This window comes from Salvelinus alpinus, chromosome 18, assembly GCF_045679555.1.
Source record: "Salvelinus alpinus chromosome 18, SLU_Salpinus.1, whole genome shotgun sequence".
NCBI classification, from domain to species: Eukaryota; Metazoa; Chordata; class Actinopteri; order Salmoniformes; family Salmonidae; genus Salvelinus; species Salvelinus alpinus.
Genome location: NC_092103.1, coordinates 11,320,242 through 11,326,254, shown reverse-complemented (window position 1 = coordinate 11,326,254; position 6,013 = coordinate 11,320,242).

Sequence of the window (6,013 nt, the reverse complement as noted above, 5' to 3'; positions counted from 1 at the left end):
TCTAAAATGTTTTATGGCCATTGGAGAACACTGTGGGAGGGATCTTAGACCATTCATCCAGACAGAATCTGTCCAGATCCTTGATGTCCTTCATCTGCTCTTATGGACTGCCCTCTTCAATTCAAACCACAGCTTTTCAATGGGATTCAAGTCCGGAGACTGAGATGGCCATTGCAAAATGTTGATTTTGTGCTCAATTACCTATGTCTTTGTGGATTTTGATGTGGGCCTGGGGTTATTGTCTTGCTGGAAGCAATAGACAATATATATGTGTGTGTATGTGTGTATATATATATGTGTATGTGTGTGTATATGTATATATATTTATATATGTGTATGTGTGTTTGTGTATATATATATATTCTTTAGACTAGTTGAATATCTGGAGCATCAGCATTTGTGGGTTTGATTACAGGCTCAAAATGTCCAGAAACAAAGACCTTTCTTCTGAAACTCGTCAGTCTATTCTTGTTCTGAGAAGTTAAGGCTATTCCATGCAAAAAATCGCCAAGAAACTGAAAATCTCGTACAACGCTGTGTACTACTCCCTTCACAGAACAGCGCAAACTGGCTCTAACCAAAATAGAAAGAGGAGTGGGAGGCCCCGGTGCCCAACTGAGCAAGAGGACAAGTACATTAGAATGTCTAGTTTGAGAAACAGACGCCTCACAAGTCCTCAACTGGCAGCTTCGTTAAATAGTACCCGCAAAACACCAGTCTCAACAGTGAAGAGGTGACTCCGGGATGCTGGCCTTTTTATTTTAAAGGGAGGTGCGTGGATCATGAAACCAGTCAGTATCTGGTGTGACCACCATTTGCCTCATGCAGGGCAACACATTTTTTTATTTAACTAGGCAAGTCCGTTAAGAACAAATTCTTATTTACAATGACGGCCTACCCCAGGCCAATTGAGCACCGCCCTATGGGACTCCCAATCACGACCAGATGTGATGAAGCCTGAATTTGAACCAAGTACTGCAGTGATGCCTCTTGCACTGAGATGCAGCGTCTTAGACCACTGAACCACTCGGGAGCCCCATATCCTTTGCATAGAGTTGATCAGGCTGTTGATTGTGTCCTGTGAAATGTTGTCCCACTCCTCTTCAATGGCTGCGCAAAGTTGCTGGATATTGGCGGAAACTGGAAACGCTGTCGTAAACGATCCAAAGTATCCCAAACATGCTTAGTGGGTGACATGTCTGGTGAGTATGCAAGCCATGGAAGAACTGGGACATTTTCAGCTTCCAGGAATTTTTAACAGATCCTTGCGACATGGGGCCGTGCATTATCATGCTGAAACGAGGTGATAGTGGAAGATGAATGGCACGAAAATGGGCCTCACTATCTCGTCACGGTATCTCTGCATTCAAATTGCCATCGATAAAATGCAATTGTGTAGGTTACTTTCTAAATGTAATCCGTTACAGTTACTAGTTACCTGTCCAAAACTGTAATCAGTAATGTAACTTTTGGATTACCCAAACTCAGTAACGTAATCTGATTACATTCAGTTACTTTTAGATTACTTTCCCCTTAAGAGGCATTTGAAGAAGACAAACATGTATGTTACCAATTGAACTACATTTATTGCAGGATAAACTTCTCTAAAATGATGTTGGAGGCAGCATATGGTAGAGAAATTAACATTAAATTATCTGGCAACAACTCTGGTGGACATTCCTGCAGTCAGCATGCCAATTGCACACTCCCTCAAAACTTAAGACATCTGTGGCATTGTGTTGTGTGACAAAAATACACATTTTAGTGGCCTCTTTTTTTGTCCATGACCTTCAGGACGCCCTCATTGATTTTATTAGTAATTCTCACTCGTATATCATATTAACATGGCATAGGTCATGGATTTTAGCTGTAAAACTGCAAATATTTTCTCTATGCCCCATGGCAAAATTAGTAGAAATGCATGACATTTTTTATAAAATTGCAACATTTTCTTTCCGCCCCATGGCAAAATGTGTAGAATTGCAGGAAATTAACTTTAAAACTCTGTCCAGAAGGGGGCCACTCAATTGTTTTGACCCCCCCCCCCCAACCGAATCTCGCTTAGCGCCCCCAAAATGCTAAGGCCGGGCTCTGGCTGGAAGATCCACTTGTGGCCAAGTTCAGCTTCCTGGCTGAGGTCACCAGGTTTTTAGCTAAAATATCCACTAAATGTCATGATGCCGTTGACCTTAACAAGGGCCCCAGGACCAGTGGAAGCAAAGTAGCCCCATAACATCAAAGATCCACCACCATATTTTACAGTTGGGATTAGGTATTTTCTGCATTGTTCTTTCAAGGTCAAACACCGCTGGTGTGCGTGGCCAAATACCTTTATTTTCATGCCATATGACCATAGCACTGGTTCCAATCCAAGTGCCAATGCCTTTAAACAAACTCCAGGCAGTGCTATGATCAGATTACATGAAAATAGAGCTCTTTGGCCACACACTAATGGTGGGTTTGGCCTTCAAAAGAACAATGCATATGCAGGAAATACCTACTTCCTACTGTAAAATATGATAATGAGTCGTTGATGTTATGGGGCTATTTTGCTTCCACTGGGCCTGGGGCCCTTGTTAAGGTCAACAGAATCATGAACTTTACCAAGTACCAGGACAAAATTGGCCAAAAACATGTTTGCCAGGAGGCTGAACCTTGGCCGAAAGTGAATCTTCCAGCAAGACCATAACCCCAAGCAAAGAACAAGAAGGCCCGCACACTCTTTAAACTCCCAATTCACCGTTTTATTGACTACGTTTCGATCCATATAAACATATATATTCGATTCTGTAACTACCTCATGTGCCCATCTCATTGATATCAAATGATTAGAGATACGCAAGTTGTTTTTGAAAAGGTCTCTGGTATTATATCTACAGCCATATGGGCAGGTATCCCAGCAGTTTCCAACATCATCTTTTTTTTTTTACTGTTGCCTATAGGTTTTAACTTGGACCCATTTGTATATAAATAATCCTTTCTGACCATATGTATTTCTGTGATTAGTTATGATTTTATGCACAAAGGTGAATTGAATTGTTTCCACACCCACCATGCGTCATCTGCGTAATGCTCATGCTAGGTGAAATGTGTATATTTTGGGAAGTGAGCACTCCGTTTTTTTTGTTTGACCTGACGGAGATCAGTTTCGGATCAAAACATAGTTATTCAATAAAGCAGTGAATTGGGAGCTTAAAGAGTGTTCAGGCCTTTTTGTTCTTTACTGATATTCTTTATTAGCTCAGCACCAATGTTTTTTAAGGATGTGCGGATGACCACAACCTTTTCTAATAGCCCCAAGCACACATCAAATCCACAAAGAAATGGTTAATTGAGCACAAAATCAATATTTTCAATGGCCATCTCAGTCTCCGGACTTGAACCCCATTGAAAACCTGTGGTTTGAATTGAAGAGGCCAGTCCATAAGTGCAGATGAAGGACATCAAGGATCTGGAAAGATTCTGTATGGAGGAATGGTCTAAGATCCCTCCCAATGTGTTCTCCAATGTCCATAAAACATTTTAGAAAAAGGCTCAGTGTCGTTATCATCACAAGGCGAGCAGGGGCGTCAATTGGGTACGACAGGGTAATATCCTTAGATTATGTAGTGCTATAGTAAATACCTCAGTATTATGCGCAAATAAACACTAGTTAATACTACAGTAATGTACGCAAAAACACAACAGTTTTTTAACTATAGTAATGCTGAAGTATTTAATTTGCATATACTACATCCATTCTCCTCCCCCATATCTTAATTTGTGCCACCCAGGAGTGAGAAACCTCCATGCCAAGTATAGACCATATTGTGCTCCCCACAGGTTATAGAAAAAGCAGAAGCACTGGACTACCCATTCACACTCCAGTTCTACCTGCCTACAGGTTATGGAACATTTGCTCTTTTAGTATTTGTCCAGTAGATTGTCAAATATAATTAAACAAAAACACTATAGTAAATAATACAGTAATATCTGCAAAAATTAACTACAGTAATTGCTATAGTATATACTACACTTTATATAGTATACTATAGTATTTTTTCATATGGGCTGCAGGAAGAGAGGTGCATGCCACCAGACAGTACTTTAGGGCCTCAAACTTCTCCTCCAATGCAACAGTAACAGCGCCAATGTGCATATCTTATAGACTATGATAAATTCTAGAAATGTTATCTAATTGGATTTTTTTTTACAGTAAAAACCTACAGTATGTGGACACTTGGTATTCCAGTTTACAGAGCAAATAATATCTACACACTAAGTACTTGAAGTACTGTACTTCATTTACATTACATTTAAGTCATTTAGCAGACGCTCTTATCCAGAGCGACTTACAAATTGGTGCATTCACCTTATGATATCCAGTGGAACAACCACTTTACAATAGTGCATCTAACTCTTTTAAGGGGGGGGGGGGGGTTAGAAGGATTACTTTATCCTATCCTAGGTATTCCTTAAAGAGGTGGGGTTTCAGGTGTCTCCGGAAGGTGGTGATTGACTCCGCTGACCTGGCGTCGTGAGGGAGTTTGTTCCACCATTGGGGTGCCAGAGCAGTGAACAGTTTTGACTGGGCTGAGCGGGAACTGTACTTCCTCAGAGGTAGGGAGGCGAGCAGGCCAGAGGTGGATGAACGCAGTGCCCTTGTTTGGGTGTAGGGCCTGATCAGAGCCTGAAGGTACGGAGGTGCCGTTCCCCTCACAGCTCCGTAGGCAAGCACCATGGTCTTGTAGCGGATGCGAGCTTCAACTGGAAGCCAGTGGAGAGAGCAGAGGAGCGGGGTGACGTGAGAGAACTTGGGGAGGTTGAACACCAGACGGGCTGCGGCGTTCTGGATGAGTTGTAGGGGTTTAATGGCACAGGCAGGGAGCCCAGCCAACAGCGAGTTGCAGTAATCCAGACGGGAGATGACAAGTGCCTGGATTAGGACCTGTGCCGCTTCCTGTGTGAGGCAGGGTCGTACTCTGTGAATGTTGTAGAGCATGAACCTACAGGAACGGGTCACCGCCTTCTTCAACAAATTATATTGCCTCAAGTTATACATTCTCATGCAGTATTCAAGTATGCACTAATATCAAATGTAGTGGTGAGCTATATCTTCACAAACTGATTTATGACCAAATCAACTAAACTATCCCTCAATGGTAACATTAAAACTGGAAAAGCTCATTGCATTTATTCTATTTAATTTAAGAGTTTCACCTACCCAGGTCATTCTGTCTTTCCACTTACCTGAGTATGTTGTTTTTAGGTGTAAGGAAACTCAACCAGACCAGAGCCTTTGTGCAACTAAGCTGGCTGCTTTGAGCTTCATGAGGAAACTAAACACTTTGTTCCAGTGTACAGCCATGTCATAACCCCTCCCATTGCACCTTGGTGTTTGTTTCCCTCTCTCCTCTTTTTTCTCAATCCCCTCCTCTCTACTTCCTCCTCCTCCTCCTTCTCCCACATAACTCACTCAATTAAAGAAAACAAGCGTTGTTAACCTAATTTTCTGTATGTTTGTCAGTCTGTATTTTAAAGTTTCATCTGTGAATGTCTTAGGCCTTATAGCCTAATTGAATTGTATGTTTACATATAAAACCAATGTATGTATTTGATTGACTATTACAGATGTAGGATCTTAATTTGATCCAGTTTGCTACAGCAGGAAAATAATGTTGCAGCAACAGGAAATATAAATTGTTATGTGGATTGTAATTAATGGATATTTTTTTAGGGGTTGATACATTTTTCGTACGGGAAAATCAAGTCTGACATTTTTCAGTGGAAATTACAAACTTCAGAAGCCTTTTTAAACCTCAAATATACTACACGTTTTAAATGTCCCGTATTGCAGGAAATTTGTCCTGCAACAGGGTGATCAAATTAAAATCCTACATCTATATGGCTTTGGTTTAAAGATAATGTTTATATTATATTGTGCCTTTTTATTTGACAGTATACTGCAGTTCAGTGTGGCTTCACACAGTCAATGTTATCCTTTGTATAATAAACACAATCCAGGCATTACACT